Source organism: Dama dama, chromosome 25 (assembly GCF_033118175.1).
Source record: "Dama dama isolate Ldn47 chromosome 25, ASM3311817v1, whole genome shotgun sequence".
Classification (NCBI taxonomy): domain Eukaryota; kingdom Metazoa; phylum Chordata; class Mammalia; order Artiodactyla; family Cervidae; genus Dama; species Dama dama.
In genome coordinates this window covers 34,054,535-34,074,457 of record NC_083705.1, presented here as the reverse complement: position 1 = coordinate 34,074,457, position 19,923 = coordinate 34,054,535, and the positions used below count along the sequence as shown (strand labels likewise).

At 38.6% G+C, this 19,923-nt stretch overlaps 1 protein-coding gene across 1 annotated transcript in view; it reads left to right on the top strand.

Annotated features, from left to right (window-relative positions):
* The window catches only part of ITGA1 (integrin subunit alpha 1), a 164,402-nt gene that overhangs the window by 32,581 nt on the left and 111,898 nt on the right, over window positions 1–19,923 (top strand). The window lies entirely within an intron of this gene.

Here is a 19,923-nt window from a genome sequence, read left to right as displayed (position 1 = left end):
ATCCCCTGGAGAAGGGAATGGCAACTCACTCCAGTATTCTTGCCTGGGAAATCCTATGGACGGAGGAGCCTGGCAGGCTATAGTCTATGGGATTGCAAAGAGTTGGACATGACTGTGTGACTAAGCACATTGCATACCATCACCTGCCCGGCCATCTCTCTGAGACCAGGGTCCTGTTTGCAGAGGAAGGACTCTGAAGCCAGTCCCAGGAGGAGCGGCCTCAGGGCCTAGCCTTGCACATCTCCTCCTAGAGTTTTGGAGGTTTAACCTCCCAGAGAGATGGCAAAGCTTTTTCCAGTCTCCTCGTTTCTGGAAAGTGGTGTGTTTATTCCCTCTCAGACCTTTTCACTTTTATTCTGAATCACAGGAAAAATAACAATAGTAAAAATCTGTCTGTATTATGACTGGCTAAACAGATGGGGATTTTCTTCGAAGTAATATTTTCAAGGAGTGTCACCTAGCAGCTGGATTCCTTTGCCTGGACAGAACTGGCTCCCTAAAAGCAAAAAGAAATGGAAGCACTTGGGGTGGTAAACTTGTGTCAGTTTGGAATCAGTTTGGGACAGTTTAAAACCTCTCAAATCCAGCACATTCTAAAGCTTTAAATGCTATCCACTAAGAAATCATATCTGAGGAATTTTTCCATTAAACATTTAGTCTGGTTCAAACCTAATAAGATGCTAATCTTTTCAGAACTTGTTTTCCCTTATTTGGCTTTCTTACTTTTTGTAAAAAGTCAGTAAGAGTTTAATATACCAGAACTGTTGAATACACGGGTTGGAGTAGAATGTACCCTAGGCTTGGTTTCCAGAGAACTAGGTCCAAACCTGGATTCCATAACTAAGTGATTGTACGACCTTGGGCATCACTAAGCCATTGTGAACCTCTCTAAGTGAAGATAATGCCACCTGGAAATGTGCTGTGTGCTTAGTCACTCAGTTGTGTCCAACTCTTTGCGACCCCATGGACTGTAGCCTGCCAGGCTCCTCTGTCCGTGGAGATTGTACACTAAATTATGGAGCTTTTATGTAAGTACTCAGCTCACATAGTAGGTGTTCAATGAATGTTAGCATCTGTGGCCACAGTGGGGACCTGGTCACAAGCTTCTTTAGAGCTTCTTATTTAATTAAATGTGAAATGAATTTTACTCATAGAAACTAAAGTAGATTGAGAAGACAGACATCATTCTAGGGTAAGTAACAGCAATGCAAAACTGTATAATTGTGCTTTAATTCACTGAAGATTAAAAATGATGCAAAATCAGAATAACATTTATTTCATCTGCCAGAATCTTACCCCATTTCTTGCCTTTTATTTGTTTAAGCATAGGAGATTAGGATGGTACAGACATTTGAAGAACTAAACTATTTGTAAATATGTGTCTTTGCATATGCACATTATAACATACGTATTTTTAAAAGTTGTTCCAATTGTATTTGTGGCAGAGGTCAGCAACGTTTTTTCTGTAAGGAGACAGAGATGGTACAGTTTTATTCTTTGCAGTCCTCACAGTCTCCTGAGTGAGAGACTAATTCTTTTTTTAATTAATTTATTTTTTAATTGAAGGATAATTGCTTTACAGAATTTTGTTGTTTTCTGTCAGAGTAAGAGACTGATTCTTAATCAGAATTGCTTAATTCTTCCACTTTAGTGCAAAATTAGCCATAGACAACAGTAAACTAAAGAACATAACTGTGTTCCAATAAAACTTTATTTACAAAAACTGACGGTGGGGGAAATGTGGCCCATAGGACAATTTGCGGATATTTGGCCTGGAGCATGATATAGAGTCCATTTACAAATTAGGCATAATTAAGATAACTTATCCAAGGAGAAAATGTGTATGACTATATATACACACATATATATTCATATTCATAAGTTATTAATTCAGCATAACATTAATCTTAGTATATTTATTTTGCTAAATTTATTTCTTTAAAAGAGCATCATGGCTTGCTGTGTTTTAAAAAATAGTGTGGTTCTTAGAGTGGATTCAGTTGAGATGCTGGTATGTTATCACGCTGGAATCTGTTTGCATTTCACCGTTGCTTTTTGAAGTGCTAACCTGGAGCCATGTGTTCTTGCACAACAGGCTTTACTACTTTCCTGTGGTAGACACATTTCAAAGTTGGACTCAAACCCATTACACAAATGTCCAGGACAGGATTTCCTTCTCCTGCACAAGAATATCTTGTGAATTTCCTGGGTAGTACATTCAAGCATAGCTTACCTGACAGCATCAGAGCCATTGTGTTCTAAGGAATTTCCTGCAGAGATTAAACTGGTTAGGCTTAGATCTGTGTTTTATAACTATATCCCATATTAACCTTTAACAATACCTTTTAAGAATGTTTATGCGTGATTCCTTTCTCCAAGAAGAGATTGAAAGTAAGGAAATACCTAGACTATCAGAGAACTTTGACAATTAGAGAAGGCTAGCACATTATCCCCTTTGTGTCATAATAATGAGAGGCTGATTCAATCTTCAGGGCCTTAGCAATCATCCAGGACTAACATGCACATCAGAAAGGCAGCCAATCTCTCACCATTTAGAGATTCTAATTTTACAAATTCTAATTATTTTGTATTTTGAGACTATCTATGAATCAGAAGCTTTATGTAAAAGTAACAAGGTAAATACAGTTAGCTGTCAAAAGACCCCAAAATATCAGTGTCTTAACACTGACTTTTCTTTCACACTTCTCAGTCCAGTGTGGGTGCAGTGACCCCACTGCACCCTGTAATGTGCCCTGGGGAGTACATCCCTCTAAGATCACAGCAGAAAGAAAGAGAAAGGTGTTGGTAGGAAACAGCACACTGCTCTTCACTGCCTTGGCTGGAGGTGACACATTATCACTTCTTCTAGTCATTCATTGACCAGAACCAGCCCACGTTACTCCCACCTCACTGCAAGGAGCACTAGGAAACAGGGAGATGCACGTGGATATTTAATGATAAATGGTGAAGCTTGACACAGAATAACATTTAAAAAATTTGGTTCTTGTGCTGAGTTGAAAAATCAGTCAGATAAGGACTAATAAGAAACTTATTATCTCAGATTTATTTAGTTGGTTTGGACAAAGGCATAAGCTGATAGAATGTTTGCTACATTCTCTGCTTGCTTTTCTACTTTTAAATAGTCTGTGATGTTTACAATTCTCTACCCCTTAACTTGGTGGGCAGGTAAAACCCTTGTCTTCTTATGTAATCCTTAATATCTGTGTTATTAAATTGATACTTATCTATTTCTTTATAGTGATAGCCTACCTTCTAAGAGTGTGTGTGTGTATCTTACTTCTCCAGTTGTAATCAGTACAGGAACACAGTATCAATGTGTACTCAATAAATGTTGGTTTACTAGTAGATTAAGGTATTTTTGCATACACCAGTGAATATGGAGACATATTCAGTAAACTTTGGTTATCATCAAGAGCATGAAGATTAAGAGTGACTGCCTGTAGTTTTCATTTCTAGACAGCTTAGGGATTTTTGTTTCTCAAAGTATATCCACTGAACTAGAAAGTCTATTGTGGAGTCCAGGAATCTATAGTAGTTAAAAAATGCTTTTAGGCTGCCTTTCCCCCCATTCTCAGTGAAAATGGTCCTTTTGAAATCCATGAGAAAGACTATTCTATGTGGGTGCTTGTTGCTGTAAGCAGATTCGCTTATACATAATTGATAAATGGACCAATGATGTCTTTCAAACATGTCACTCTAATGCAGTTTTCCCCAGCACCTTAATGGTTATGCCCCCAAGTACCAGCACCTGGATGCCAGTTACACTAAGAAATGGACACAGCGCGCATGGACTAACACAATATGGACAGAGTGCTCATTCTCCTCACATGCTTCCTCTTGGCTTAGTTTTACCACACGTATGATTTCTTGGAAAAACTTATTACCTGGCTTGCCGCACACTAAGTTCTTTTTCCCTTTGTTGCCATAATCTGCAGCTTCAACGTTTTCTCACTCCCCTCCATGAAAGACCTATATCTAGTATAGCATTTATTTGTTAGGAATTTAGCATGCCTTTAGGATTTTGTGCTATAATTTTTATTTGGGTTGCTATCGGTTTTGTTTGTGCTTTGGCCAGAAAATTGTGTAGGTTTTGAGTAAGCTGTCCAAAATCTGTTTTTTACTGCAAGCTCTCTTATTTTTACATTTGACTTTGTAGAACACATGAGGTTGCTGTAGGAATGACTATGTTACATTATAGTAGACAGGCCTGTGTTCTTACAACTTCAACTGCATATATTTTTTAGAATAAAGGATGTCAGTAACAAAATTGGCACTGCACCTATTTGAGAATTTGCCATGTGGAGGCAGTTTTCTGACCTTTTATCCTTTTTATATGAAACTGCTCTAGCATTCCCAAATGGAGTTCATGTAGAGAATCTCACTTCAATCTAAGAGCAATACCACTGGATCACTGTGAATGTTTCTACCTGAAGTCTTGGAAATTGAGGCTGAGAGGAGAAAGATGTTCTGCCTAAGGGAGATTAGTGACATAGTTCTCATTATAATTAGATGTTCTACTCAAGTAACTATATTTTGAACATCTATTTTATGCAAGGCACTGGAGATACAGAGATAAATATGAAACCCAGCCCTCCTCCAGCCCACTTCCTCCCATTGATGTGGGCACCCTTTTCAGCTTGGGCTGGGTGGGGCCCAGAGAACTGCCTCTATCCAAGAGAGGCAACGGCATTGCTACTTTCTTAGAAGAGCTGACAACTGATACCCTGGCTGCTCTGTGCGAGGCGTCGGGCACTTGGGTGGCTCCTGGCCAAGGGGCCTTCGCCTGTTGCCAGCTGGCAGTCTGTCACTTGACTCTATTTCCTCACCAGTCCCTGTTCTAGCCTCTACCCATGACTTTGACTTATCCAGTGGAAACAACTCCAAGACTGCAGAAGTCTTGTTGCCTCTTGTATTTCTGCCTTGTGTGACCTATAATTTCACCACAGGTGCATAGTGAAGATGGATAACCTTTGTTTCATGTTCCTCATCTGAGGCAGTTGGCAGGGAATTCAAATAAGAGCAAGGAAATTGTTTACTCCTCTGGGCCCCACCGGTAAACTAGCCATGGTACCCTAACCCAGGGATTTCAACTGCTTGGGTCTGAGTGTCTTCATCATTTAAGGATACTTTCTAATGACATAGCCTACGTGAGGCCTTTTCCAATTGTAGCCTTCTGAGATTCCTCAAGGACACACTTGGGTATTGTCAGTGTGTGCTCAAAGGAGGGCTCCAAGGAATCAGGTACACAGAGCTTTATGGAGAGAGAGGACTGTGCTGGTCAGTCCTGGTGCCCTGACTTTCCTGAGATGGTTCTGCATCTTAGAGAAACCTCAGAGCTTTTTATAGCTTGAATGAGCACCATGGTGGCACCTGATGTGTACGGAATATTTAAACATTTTAAGTGATTTCCCTGGTGACTTAGACAGCAAAGAATCTGCCTGCAATGCAGAAGACCAGGGTCCGTTCCCTAGGTTGGGAAGATCCCCTGGAGAAGGAAATGGTTACCCACTCCAGTATTCTTGCCTGGAGAATCCCATGGACAGAGGAGCCTGGCGGGCTACAGTCCATGGGATCACAAAGAATTGGACACGACTGAGCAACTAACACTCTCAAATGATCATGGATTTTTAAAAACCCATTATAGAAAAAATGGAGCTGTTTAAGATACAGTGACAGTAATAAAGAAGATAACTATGTTTGAAGGCAATTCAAATTATTTTTAATGAATAAAATATTGGAGAATATAATCATTTTCAAAATTAATGAAAAAGGCTCTACAATATTCATATTACTCTCAATTTCATTACTTGATTTGTCCTCTTGTTTAGTCACCAAGTTTTGTCTGAATTTTTTGCAATCCCAAAGACCGTAGCCCGCCAGGCTTCTCTGTGCATGGAGTTCTCCAGGCAAGAATACTGGAGTGAGTTGCCATGCCCTCCTCCAGGGGATCTTCCCCACCTAGGGATCAAACTCAGTCTCCTGCATTGGCAGGCAGATTCTTTACCGCTGAACCACCAGGGAAGCTCCTCATTACCTAATTATAGATATATAAATCCTAAATGTATGTGTTTAGAGTGAGTGACATTTCCACTTATCTTATTCTCTCTGACACCCCAGTCTTTTTCTGCTTTAGGAAAATGGAAGTCACCTAAGTTCTGAGATCTCTTCTAGTTGTAGTTTTGATTCCATGATCCTACTTAGGCAAAAGCCACAACACATTTAATGTTTATTTACTTGGTCAATGTTTAGCCTGTGGTTGGGCATTTAAATATCCCAATGAAGTCTGAAAAAGCAGAGGAGAGAATGGTGAAACACAGACAAAGGAAGAGAAATAATTGGAAACCAGGGGAAAACAAGGGGAAAGACTGAACAGTGCTTTTACCATTTCTTTTTAATTTCTCTCACATGCTTAGAAATAGAATAGGTTTTTGTATGCTAGTAGTAGTCTTATAAATGAATTAAACATATCATCAGCACTTGCCAATTTATTTCACAAGTACGCAAATCAGGTGAATGTGTTCTACACTCCCCACATAGATGGCATGTCATATGTTTGAGAAGTTGTAGCTTGAAGTAAATGTACCCTACCTTAAGAGTGCTGTATTTGTTTTATATTCTCATACTTAATGATCTGTGACCTACTTTCTTTCAGCCCTAACCATGCTTATTCTATGGGTTTAAAAGAAGAAAGAAAAACTATGTATATGTACACAATTATACATCACTTGTCAGAGAAATTAAATATGAAAATACATTTAAATATGTACATGGTCCGTCCAAATTTTAGTCTCTATCCTTCATCATGTTTCCTTTTGTCTCCCATTAAAGACAAAATAGCTGGGAAGGTTGTTTCTGTTAATGGGCTGATCAGTAACCAAGTAAAACATATTGTGCTTTTTACCCAATGCTGGTGGCAGGAAGCCCAATTTGCATAATTCCCAATTACACAATCCTATATTAGGCACCAAAGAGAAAGTTTTTTCTTAATGTTTAAATAGGAAAAACAAGGACCTAATATTCTTTAAAAAGCAAATCTGACAAAGGTACAGGGGCTCAGAGGGTAAAGAATCTGTCCGTAATGCAGGAGACACAGGAGACAAAAGGCCTGAACCCTGGAAGGAAATGGCAACCCACTCCAGTATCCTAGCCTGAAAAATCCCATGGACAGAGGAGCGTGTTAGGCTACACAGTCCAAAGGGTCACAAAGAGTTGGCCATGACTGAGTGCCTAAGCGCACGCACACATACACACACACACACACACACACACACACAGGAATGCTATTATTTGTTCTAAGCGCACATGAATCTACAATTACCTCAAAACATAAAATTGAATTTGAAAAAGACATTGTTTATGGTTATGGTGGTGTGGACTAAAAAAAGTCAGCTGCTCTGTCAGTAAACAAAGGATGTTGAGGCCATCAAGCCATCAGCCACTGCCACTGCCCCCAGCAGCATACCTTGAGGGAATCCAGGGCGGAAAAAAACAGGATACTGGCCCTAGACGGTGCCTGTCAGAGGAGAGATTTCAGTGAGCTCAGACTCTTGTATCTTTCCATACATAAAAAAGCACTAAATTCATTACCTTGAGATGTCTGGTTTGCTTTAATTAGCAGTAATTCTTTGATGTTTGGATTACCTTGTTTTGTTGCAAAAACTGCTGTGTATCCTAGCCCCTTCTTTACCTCTTCAGAGCAGTTCCTCGGAGTTGAGAGGCTGCCTCCTGTGCTTAAGTCCTCAGAAAGCATAATTCTCAACTTTTAGGTTGTGTATTTTGTTTCATTTGACAGTGGCTAATTGAGCTGCTTTGATTTTTTAATTTATGGTGCATGCTTAGTCACTCAGTCTTATCTGACTCTTTGTGACCCTTTGGACCGTAGCCCGCCAGGCTCCTCTCTCCATTGGATTTTTCAGGCAAGAATGATGGAATGGGTTGCCTTTTCCTTCTCCAGGGGGTCTTCCCGACCCAGAGATCAAACCTGAGTCTCATGTGTCTCCTGTATTGCAGGCAGATTCTGAACCACTGTGCCATCAGGGAAGCCCTTATTTATGGTAAAATATATATAAACTAAAATTTACCATTTAACCATTTTAAAGTTACAATTCAGTGACATCAAGTACATTTATGATGTTGTGAAACAATAACAATAAAGTTCCAGGACTTTCCACCACCCCAGAGAGAAATTCCATATCCCTGGAGCAATCATTCCCCTACCTCCCTCCCCTCAGGCTCTGGAAACCACAAATCAGCTGTTTCTATGAATAGGCCAATTCTTTATAGTCCATGTAAATGGAATCACACAATATGTGAGCTTTGGTGTCTAATTTCTTTCATTTAGAATGTTTCCAAGGTTTATTCATGATACAGCATATATCAGTACTTTTATAGTACTTTCCCCCTTTTTATAGCTGAATAATATTCCACTGTATGGGAAAATCATATTTTATCAGTTCATTAGTTGATGTAATATTAAGGTGGCTTCCATCCTTTGGCTCTCATGAGTAGTGTTTCTCTGAACAACTGCGTACAAGCATTTGTGTGAACATTTGTTTTCACTTTTTTGAGAATTATACCTGGGATTGGAATTTTTGGGTCATATGGTAGCTCTGTTTAACTTTTTTAAGGAACCACCAAACTTTTCTTTATCAGCTACACCATTTTACATTCCCATCAGCAATATATGAGTGTTCCAATTATTCCAAATGCTTTCCAAACTCAATTTTCTGGTTTATTTGCTTTTTTTCAATGACCATCCTATTGGATAAGAAGTGATATCTCATTGTGGTTTTGATTTACTTTTCCTTACTAATTAATGACGTTGAGCATCTTTTCACATGCTTATTGGCAGTTTGTGTAGCTTGTTTGGAGAAATGTCTTTTAAAGTCCCTTATCAATTTTCTGATGAGGTTGTCTTCTTCCTTGTTATAGAGCTGCTTCTTATTTTTAAAAGGAAATGAAGATTTTGGTTGTGCAGGAAATGTTTTTTTCTAGACTTAAGAGGTAGTTACATGGATGAATTCACTTTGTGGTCATTTATGCCCTTATGTACATTTGTCAAAAATGAGGGTATGTGCCATTTTCTGAATATGTCAGTTTCCTAGGGCTGCCGTGACAAATTCCCGCAAACCATAGAAAAGATTCTCTCACAGTTCTGGAGGCTCGAAGTCCAAAATCAAGGTGGTGGCAGAGCGAGTTTCTCTCTGAAGACTAGCGGAGAATCCTTCATAACCTTTTATAGTTTCTGGTGGCTCCTGGAATTCCTTGGAATACCATGGCTTGTAGACACATATCTGTAGTCCCTATCTCTGTCTTCACACAGTCTTCTCCTTGTTTCTGGTTCTCAGTGTCTCAAATCTCCCTCTCCCTTCTCTTATAAGGATACCAGTCATTAAATTTTCGAGAAAGAAAGTTGTGCAGGCTCTGGATACCACAAATCTGCTGTTTCTATGAATAGGCCAATTCTTTATATTTTGTATAAATGGAATCATACAATATGTGGCCTCTGATGTCTAATTCCTTTCATTTAGAATATTTCCAAGGTTTATTCATGATACAGCATGTATCGGTACTTTTATAGTACTTTCCCCCTTTTTATAGCTGAATAATATCCACTGTATGGGAAAATCCTATTTTATCAGTTCATTAGTTGATGTAATATTGTTTCCATATTCTGCCTCTAATGAATAGTGTTGCTCTGAGCAATTGCATACAAGCTTTTGTGTGAACATATCTTGTCAGCTCTTTGAGTATTTGAGTCACTCAGTCATATCCTACTCTTTGAGACCCCACGGACTGTAGCCCATCAGGCTCCTCTGTCCATGGGGTACTCCAGGCAAAACACTGGAGGGGTAGCTATACCCTTCTCCAGGGGACCTTCCCAAACCAGGGATTAAACCTGGGTCTCCTGCATTGTAGACTTTACCCTCTGAGCCACCAGAGAAGTTCCATTAAATTTTGTGTCCACTCTAAATACAGGATGTTCTCATCTGGAGACCCTGAATTCCATTCATAAAGGTCCCATTTCCAAATAAAGTTGCATTCACAAGTACCAGCTGTTGGGGCTTGGGCATATTTTGGGGGAGATAGTTCAACCCATTACACTGAATATATGTCACGCTTCAGTTTTTTAAAAACAGAATTTAAAGAAAAGATATGGTAAATAATTGTAGGAAAATGTGGCAATCTGAGTTTCTGTGTCGACAGATCTGTAGGTTTAGTGAAACTGAAGAATTCATGCTAACTTGCCAGCCTATAAAGGAAAACTTCTTAGTCAGTTTTTGAAAATGTTTTTGCTAAATACAATTCTGAAAATAACATTTTCAAATAGTTTTCAACAGACATTGGTGTATTTTTTTTCCTTTATTTAAGAGGAAGCTCTTGAAAACAGTAACATCTTCACATATAGAGAGAACATACTTTTCTTTAAATATACTTTTAAGATACTAAAGAGTTTGGGGGGTTTTGTGTTGTCAAATCCAGTCCTCTATTAAAATGTCCAGAAAAAAAATTGATGTGTTCACACTGTTACCCAGTATGTACTCATTTTTTTTTCTTTTGTCCTTTAACCGTCAGTAATGTTGAGATGTGGGCCTTTTGACCATTGTGATACTCAACTTTGGTCTGGTTTGACAGTTTGGCTGAGATTCATGTCATAAAAGGAATATGATACCTGCCACTTAACCCCAGGACATTTATATTTTTGTCTGACATGTAGTTGGACATAACCAGCTTTTGTCAAGGCTTCATTTCATGTCCAGTTAAATAAATATGTAAATGAAGCAATCCTTTCTTCTCAAAAATGACATTTGATCCAATATATTAAAAGTTATTTGAGTCCCTAAATATGAAAAGCCAATAGAGTATAATAGTTCTGTGAAAAGCTGCTTTACTATGAGAACATACAAATGTAACAGTTCAGACAATGGCCTTATTCAGAAGACTAAAAGCTAAGAAGCCCATTTTCTGGACCCCAGTGCATTTTTGTGATCTTTTTTCTTTTCTTTTTGGGTAGTGCTATCTGGTAAGAAATAAATGACAAGGCTTTGATCCACCACATTGCAAATTGTCCCCTCTGTAAAATATGTCTTCAAAGAGAAATTTTGGAAGCTTTCATATGTAAGATTGCATGAAGTTTTTGAATAAGTCCTAATTACTTCACCAGGGAGTGAAGACTTGTCTTTACTTTACTTGACTGGTGTTTTTTTAACTAACCTAACAGTCATTTTAAGTTGATTGGAGTTCATCCAGAAAATCACTACTTGTTGGTAAAAGGTTAAAACTTAAATTTTAAAAATTGGATTTCTTTTTCACAAAGCTCTTTTTATACTTTTAAAGGTTTAAAAGGCAAGTACTTTATAGAAAGTGTCAACACAAATTATATTACTGATCTTTCATCATAATATGAAATAGTAATTGCACTCAAGACATGAAGGAAAATATGCTTCAGGATTTGGTTGTGAAATAACTGACATACAGCAGAATCACTCATTGCTGTAGTTTTTCACTCTAGACGCCAGGCAGGAGTGTCAGTTTCTGGATCAGTCAGCTCTGCCCTCCTAATAAGACCAGCCTGCCACAAAGCGGCAATTATTCTGTGGTGACATCATCACCATTCTGCCCTTTCACTTGTATTTAAATGAATTGTTTTTGGGTTGCCTAATGGAAGATTTCAACTCTAAATCTGACCTAGCAATGGAAGTCAGCGTGAGCTCTGTGTCATGTCTTCATTCTATTTCCACCTTCTGGCAGTGCCTCTAACACAGACATAACATTCTGAAAAGCAGTTTCCAACTTGAAATGTAGAGTCCTCTCAGGAGATTTTTGTATATTTAATCACCTGTCTGAATGAGGTGTCATCCTTTTTCATCATACATAGAGATTACCCCTAATTATGTCCTAATGTATGTTTATTACCAAATCTCCTTTAGATAGCACACAACTTTTGAATGATTAGCTAGGAAAGAAAAAGCTAAGATTGTTAGGCTTTATAAAACTGGCATTAAAATTACAATAGTCACAATTGCAGTAATCACTTAAGGCCCTTGAAGGTTTTTTTCCCCCCTTTTTTAACCTCCTAAATGTCTTATTTGATTATGCCTTATGTCTCACAGGCGACTAAATATCTTTGGAGGCAGGGTAATGTTTATTTTGCCTTTTAATCACTGATAGCTCTTTCACATTACCTTACATAGGGTAGACCTTTATTAATGTTTGCTGAATGAATACCACATATTCATAATGTAGTCACATATACAGATTTATTTACATACTTGTGACAGAGCAGGCCTAGTACTTTTCTCTCTTACTCTCAGTCTTTTTTTCTTTTTTTTCTTTAAATAGCTCTAGGAGAGGCTAGAGAAACAAGAGGGAAACATTAGTTGAACCAAGTCATTATAGCCTTTCTTAGCTACCCTGCCCTCTTCTTTTTTAAAATTTTTTGTTTTTTGCTTTTGTTTTGTTTTGGGGGGCCACACCACATGGCATGCAGGATCTTTGTTTCCCAACCAGGGATCTAACTTGCACCCCCAGCATTGAAAGCACAGTCTTAACCACTGGACTTCCAAGGAAGTCCCCTGCCTCCTTCTTCTTCCCCATCCTCCCCCAGTCACAGGGCAGCAATAAAATTGACAGGAAAACCAATTATTGGACTAGTATGAAGTGTTAGTCGCTCAGTCGTATCCAACTCTTGTGACTCCATGGACTGTAGCCCACCAGGTTCCTCTGTCCATGGAATTCTCCAGGTAAGAATACTAAAGTGGGTAGCCATTCCTTTATCCAGAGGATCTTCCTGATCCAGGGATCAAACCCAGGTCTCCTGCATTGCAGGCAGATTATTTACTATATGAGCCACTGGGGAAGCCCTTATTGGACTAGACAATCTCTCAACTCCCTTCTGTATTTTAGAACTTCCTCCTTCATCTCAATTTCACTGCTTCACGCTATGAAACTGCTTCCTGGCAGAAATCAAGCTCGTGTCTGTTCCTGAGCCTCCTGTTCCATGACCTTCTGCATCAGAACTGGAGCATCCATAAGGTGCCAACCTGAGATCGGAGAGTTGAGTACTCTAATTGAGTTGAGTACTTCCCGACCCCTGGAATTGATCCACTTAATGGCTCATTTTAGATTTGATGCTCATTCTTGGACCAGCCAGCTGTGGCCTGGGAGGCAGGATCACTTTTTAACATGGCAGCACCTTCTGGAACACCTGATGGGAGTAAGATAGGTGCCAAAAGTAGATAGTTGCTGGCCTCTGGTAAAATGGGAAGGCCAAATTAAACAATACCCAAGCATCTCATTCCTTCCAATTACAAAGTTCTATGGTTTATCACTTTAGCAGTCAAATATTAGGAAGGTATAATACCTAATATTTGATGTTCTCCATGTACCTTCTCTTAAATTCAGTAGATTGACTTGAAGTGAAGTGAAGTGAAGTGAAAATCACTCAGTTGTATCCAACTCTTTGCGACCCCATGGATTATACAGTTCATGGAATTCTCCAGGCCAGAATACTGCAGTAGTTAACCATTCCTTCTCCAGGGCGTCTTCCCAACCCAGGGACTGAACCCAGGTCTCCTGCATTGCAGGCAGATTCTTTACTAGCTGAGCCACAAGAGAAGCCCAAGAATACTAGAGTGGGTAGCCTATCCCTTCTCCAGCAGAGACCCAGGAATCAAACCAGGGTCTCCTGCATTGCAGGTGGATTCTTTACCAGCTGAGCTACCTGACCTAGGATCAGTCACACAAATTTCTCTTGGAGGAATTACAGTGTATAACACCATATTACCAACAATATGTTAGAATAGAGAATAAAATTATCACTAGAAGGAAATAGCAACCACTCCAATATTCTTGCCTAGAGAATCCCATGGACAGAGGAGCCTGGTGGGCTGCCGTCTATGGGGTCGCACAGAGTTGGACACAACTGAAGCGACTTAGCAGCAGCAGCAGCAAAAATCTAGAAGCATATTAAATCCTGACAAATATTCTAGGTATTGAGAAGACTCTCTTTATTCTAACAGAATATGTATGTATGTTGTTGTTCAGCCACTAAGTCGTGTCCAACTCTTTGGACTTGAATGTAGCCTGCCAGGCTCCTCTGTCCACAGGATTTCCCAGGCAAGAAAACTAGAATGGGTTGCCATTTCCCTCTCCAGGGGATCTACCTGACTCAGGGATCAAACTCCTGGTTCCAGAATTAGCAGTTGGATTCTTTACTGCTGAGCCACTAGGGAAACCCAATATGTATGTAGTACATACACATATATTTTTTCCCAAAGCCATTGCTCAAAAGAGTTCAATTTGGTTGTTTTCTCTTAAAAATTTGTGTTTGGTCTTGGTAAGCTGTCAAAAGCTTTAAAATTGGAGTGTTTATGTTGTAGCACCAGACAGAAAAGGAAGCCTTTGAAGAGACAGTAAAATGGCCCTTCACTCAGATAAGCTTCTTTATAGAACCTTCAGGATCCTGACTACTGCCTCATAAAATGGTGCATCCAGTCTAATACCACTTGATTATCCATATATTTTTATAAGATTCACTCTACAAGTCTCTACAAGATGCACTCTACAGACTCTGCAAGTCTTTAAATAAGCCCTTTACAACATTATATATTATGGGCTCCACAATATGGCAGTATTTCTAGGAAAATGTTTCCTAGGAAAGGTGTATATCCCAGACATTTTACCTTTCTCTTAAGTTTTTCTGTCTAACTTTACCACCATGATCTTGGCTAGAGTTAAGAGTTTTCTGTAGGCTTATTCAGTATAAACTAATACTTATTTTCGGGGGCTATTGTTGTAGGTACTAAAGTTTCTTTTTTATGTGATCATGAAGTTATAGTTTAGAGCAAGGTATTTAGTTGCAAAAATTTATTTAAGAGTAGTATTTTTAAAGTAAGTTGAAGTTGTTAAGATAAATATATGATAAGATATAACTTTAATCTGTGATCTGATCATTAACAGTTCAGTTGAATTGCACGAATGAAGAGCAAAAAATAAATAAATAAAAAGAAAGAAAAACAATGGTTGGGTAAAATGGCATAAAATTGAAGATTTACATGAGATGATAATTAGACTTCATAAGAAACTTTTTTGGAAGAATATTGTTTATATCATCTATTCATTCAGTCAACAGATTTTATGGACCAATTATTATATACCAGTGAATTTGTTATTAGGTTGCCCTGTAACTAACAGAACTGTGACTTTAAGTAATTTAAGTGACATAGAACAGTGCAGAATAACACATAACATAAAGAAGTCCATATGAGGGCAGTTCAGTGCCAAGGTGGGTCGGTGTTCTGTCATTGTGATACCACACTAGTTCTTCATCAGGTCATTTCCGTTCAAGTTTAAGTCATAGTCTCACATGGCGGTTGGAGCTTATGTTAGTCTGCTCAGGTTACCATGACAGAATACCACAGACTGGATGGCTTAAACAACAGAAATTTATTTTCTCATAGTTCTGGAGGCTAGAATCCCAAGATCAAGGTTCCCTCAGGGTTGGTTTCTGATGATACCTCTCTTCCTGGCTTGTCCTCACATGACCTTTCCTCAGTGCGTGTATAGAGAGAGAATCTCTGGTGTCTCTTTCCCTTCTTATCAGGACACCAGTCCTACTGGATCAGGGCCTCACCCTTATGACGTCATTTAGCCTTAGTCACCTCCTTAAAGTAACTATCTCTGGGCTTCCCTGGTAGCTCAGGTAGGTAAAGAATCTGCCTACCAATGCAGGGGAAACGGGTTCTACCCATAATCCTGGAAGATGCTCCATGCCTCAGAGCAGCTCAATCCACGTGCCACAACTATTGAGCCTGTGCTGTGGAGCCCCGGAGCCACAGCTCCTGAGCCCACATGCCTCGAGCCCATGCTCCACAGCAAGAGAAGCCACTGCAATGAGCAGCCCTTTCACTGCAACTAAAGAGTAGCCCCCGCTCGCCACAACTAGAGAAAAGCCCATACACCAACGAAGACCCAGCACAGCCAAAAATAAAGAAGTAATTTAAAAAAAAAATTTTTTTTAAGTCCCTACCTCCAAACAGAGGCACACTAGTGTTAGGGCTACAACATACAAATTGGAAAGGGGACAATTCAGTCCATAACAGAACTCTACCTGTTATGCAGGAATTTATACTTGAGGAAAGGAGACAGGAGAGGGACAAAAAGAGGAGAAAATAGGAGGGTAAAAAAGGGTAAATCTTTTAGGTTAGTTAGTTCTGCTCAAAGAGCTCCTTATGTCTCCTGCGACACTTCCACCTCCTGTTCATTGGCCAGCAGTTGGTCACAGAACTGTACACAGCTACAAGTTGTATTTTAGCCACGTGGACTGCTATGCTGAGTAAAGATCTGATTACCAAGAAAAAGGAGGAAATGGATGTTAGGATTCAACAAGCCATCCTTGTCATGTCTAGAAATTGTGCTCAGTGTTGAGGATGAGAATATGAATTCCTAACTTCAAGTAGTTTATAGTTCACCAGGGAAATTGAGCATATAAACTGGTGTACTGTAATATAAATTAATATGCCCTATGGGATAAGTTTGTAAAGCTTCTGTGGGAACATAGAGAAAGAATGAGTATCAGTGGGAGCAGTGACCTTGAGAAAGACTTTGAAAGATGGATAGAAATGCCCAGGCTAAGAAGTGATTCAGAGGAGAATGCAAGATGTTTCAGGGAACTGCAGGTATTAAGAAGTAACCATAACTCGAAGTGCTTAGCTGAAAGCGGTAATAAGGCCAGAAAGGTAGAATGAGGCCTTATTTTAATGGCTCTGTAATGCTACGTAGGGAGTGGAACAAAATTTACGGGGCTCTGAGAACCAACCAAGGCTTAGACAGTGTTATAACCAAATATGTGCTTTTAAAAATACACTTCCAGCAACAGAAAGAATGATAAACTGATGAGTTTTGAGACGAGCATGTGTGTGTGTATGTCGTCTTATCAGAAACTCTTCTGAGGAAATATATCAGATTCCATTGATGTCACAGGGCACAGTCTTTGTTAATGTTACTGATTCAGTTGAACTAATTTCTGCCTCTTTAAAGATCCAAATAATAACTTAAGACCAGAAAGTGGAAAGAATACATGTAACGGTAAGGAATGATGAAGTCAGCAAGCTTTCTAATGTTGCAGTACTTGAGGAAAACTATCAAATAAGCATTCACATTCATCTGCCACTAATCTTTCTATATTCTGTTTAACTTTACCAATAATTGGAAAACTCCTTGGCACTTTTTCCTTTCTTCTTTATATGCTAATGTTTTCATAAGTAGCTATTCAGTCCATCTCTAGCATGCTGAAGAGTTCTCAACTGAATGATGACCTCTTTCTTTTACATCTTCCCTGATAGACTAGTGTTTGTGAAGTAGATGGGCAGTGGAAAGGCAGTATGTGTTTCTTGACTTACTTTCATACTTCTTAGTTAAACTTCTCCCAGACAGAGTAAGGAATTATGAATTCTTGGAACAGCACATGTGTCTCTTTCTTAACGTAACTCTCAGTTTCGTGGTGAGAATTATCTGCAGTTCTCTGAAGAGGCACTAATTCATCCATATAAATAGCACAGTCCTAGGATAAGAAATATAAGAAACTAGACTGAACAATTATTGAGAAAATTCTGGAAAGAAACTAGTGAAAATTCTAGCAGTCAGTACCTTTCCAGGCCAGTATATTTGTTTAAGCAAACAATGAATGTTGGTTAATCCTAGTGTTAATTTCATTTCCCAAAGCTGGCTTCTTTGCCCTTCGAAGTTGACCCTAGTGATGTTCACTAGACTGTGAGTATGATATGGCACTTCTCATGGCAAACATTTGGCCGAATCTTCACCACACTTTTACCTTGTCTGCCTCTGAAGTTATCTTATTTCCCCCTTATCCTAAGCATGCCTCCTATATCTTCTTCCTGTGCCCCTCACCCCTTACTCTGAATGTAAGTCATAAGAATGTATGAAGCAGGAAATGAGTAAATATAATTAAGCCCATGCATTCAAGTTCTTTTGTTTTTGCCTTCTTGTAGCTCCAAGAAACAAGAATGGCTTTGTGTTTGTTTTAATTTCTTTGTTAAGAACTATGAAAATAGGAAAAGAAAATTAATGAAATTACAAAGAATTAGAGTTGTTGTATCTGTTAGAATATCTTCAAACGTATTATTATACAGAGAAAATTATACAGAGAAAATCCATAAGCTCTTTTAAATCATGAAATATTCCAAGCCAAAAAGGAAATTAGAGGAATAACATAGCAAATAAAAATGTACCCAATACCCAGCATTGTGAAATACAAATATTTTCCCAGTATGTTTATTTTTCTTAAGAAATAAACACCACTGGGATTTTTGAGACATCTCGATGATGGGCAAATCTTTTTATCACTTGAGGTCAGAACCAACTGGGAAATGACAGAGTCAGAATGGCGCACAGCTGGGAAAGGAAATTCCCACCGTTGACCCCTAGATGAAGCCAACTTACCCTTCAGAAACCCTTCAGAAACCAGCTCCAAGCCTGACTCTGGAGGAGCAGGTCAGAGTATTTTGGAGGTTGTTTTATTTGTTCTTCTGTAGGCAGGCTCACTTCTAAGAGATACCCAGATAGTTTCTCCTTCCAAATTTATCAATTGGTTAAGTGTGAAAGGTGGGGCAGGTACAGAAATAGAAAATATTGCAGCTTGTGAAGTTCCCTCCACGTGAAAAGAAACATCAGGAATGAGAAGTAAGCATTTTCCTCTAAAACACAGCTAATGCCACACTTTTGCATCTTTTTTTGGATCCTATTCTCTTCCTTACCTTTCCTCCAGTCCAGAAGTAACCTCTACTTAAATTTTAAAATCCTTGTGTGTAACAAGTACTTAGTACAAGTACTAGAGTTTTGATTCTAAGTAATAGAATGCTTCTATGTAAGGAAAATACTGGCTGACAGTTCTTGGGAATATTGACTATAACATCTGTATGTACTTTCATTTCAAGATACCCTAGTAGTCTAATGGAAAGGATATAAAAGATGATGCTATTAGATAGGAATAGAGTTTGAATCCAAGGATGTTAGTGCTCAACTATTCTAAGTGCTGAAGGATCATCATGGTTTTAGCAACAACTTAGCTAAGAAAACAAAGTTTAGTGCTATCTCAATACAAAAAAGAAAGCATCAAAAAATTATCTCTTTTCACTGCAAAGAAAATGGGCATTCTGCTGACACTTGCCTTCTGAAATATTTCAACATTTCCAGGCTAATGAGTTTTTTTTCAACTCTTATAAACAAACCTCAATGTCCTTTAAAATATTTTCTGATTTATTTTTATTTTTTAAATTTTTTCAGGTGAATAGCAATTTGTATTTGTTTAGCTTGCATTATTTCCTCTTGATAAACTAGACACATTTTAAATTGAACAGAGGTACCAAGAGGCTATGAATGAAGAGAATGTTTGGTAGTGAATGATATAATGGAAAATTGCTATAATAAGTAGCTAGGAAGGGACATATTTATACAGAAACATTTTAGTTTAAGTGGTAGCATATTACTAGGGGCAGAGCTGAGCTGTCCAGAAGAATTGGCCTGTTAAACAGAATAGGAGAATCAGTAAGGTCTTCTCTTAGTATCTGGAATTTGAAATTGCCTAGGTAACTAGGAAACTCTGGTTTCTTCTCAGTGAAATATATGAGCCAGTAAACACTGCTAGTTCCTAAGGTTATTTTTGCTAGTATGCGCAGCAGATAGTTTGATGGGTCAGGAAAGCATAGAAGTAGTATATGCATAAAGTAATACATGAATGATTTTCAAGTGTAGTATAATTGTTTTCTTACAGACTTGGGGTTTGGTTGCAATATACTGTTGAAGTTTGCACAGTATTTTATTATATATATTATATACAATACTTTGTTGGTTAGCTTCATGAAGCCCTTAATTTATTAATGT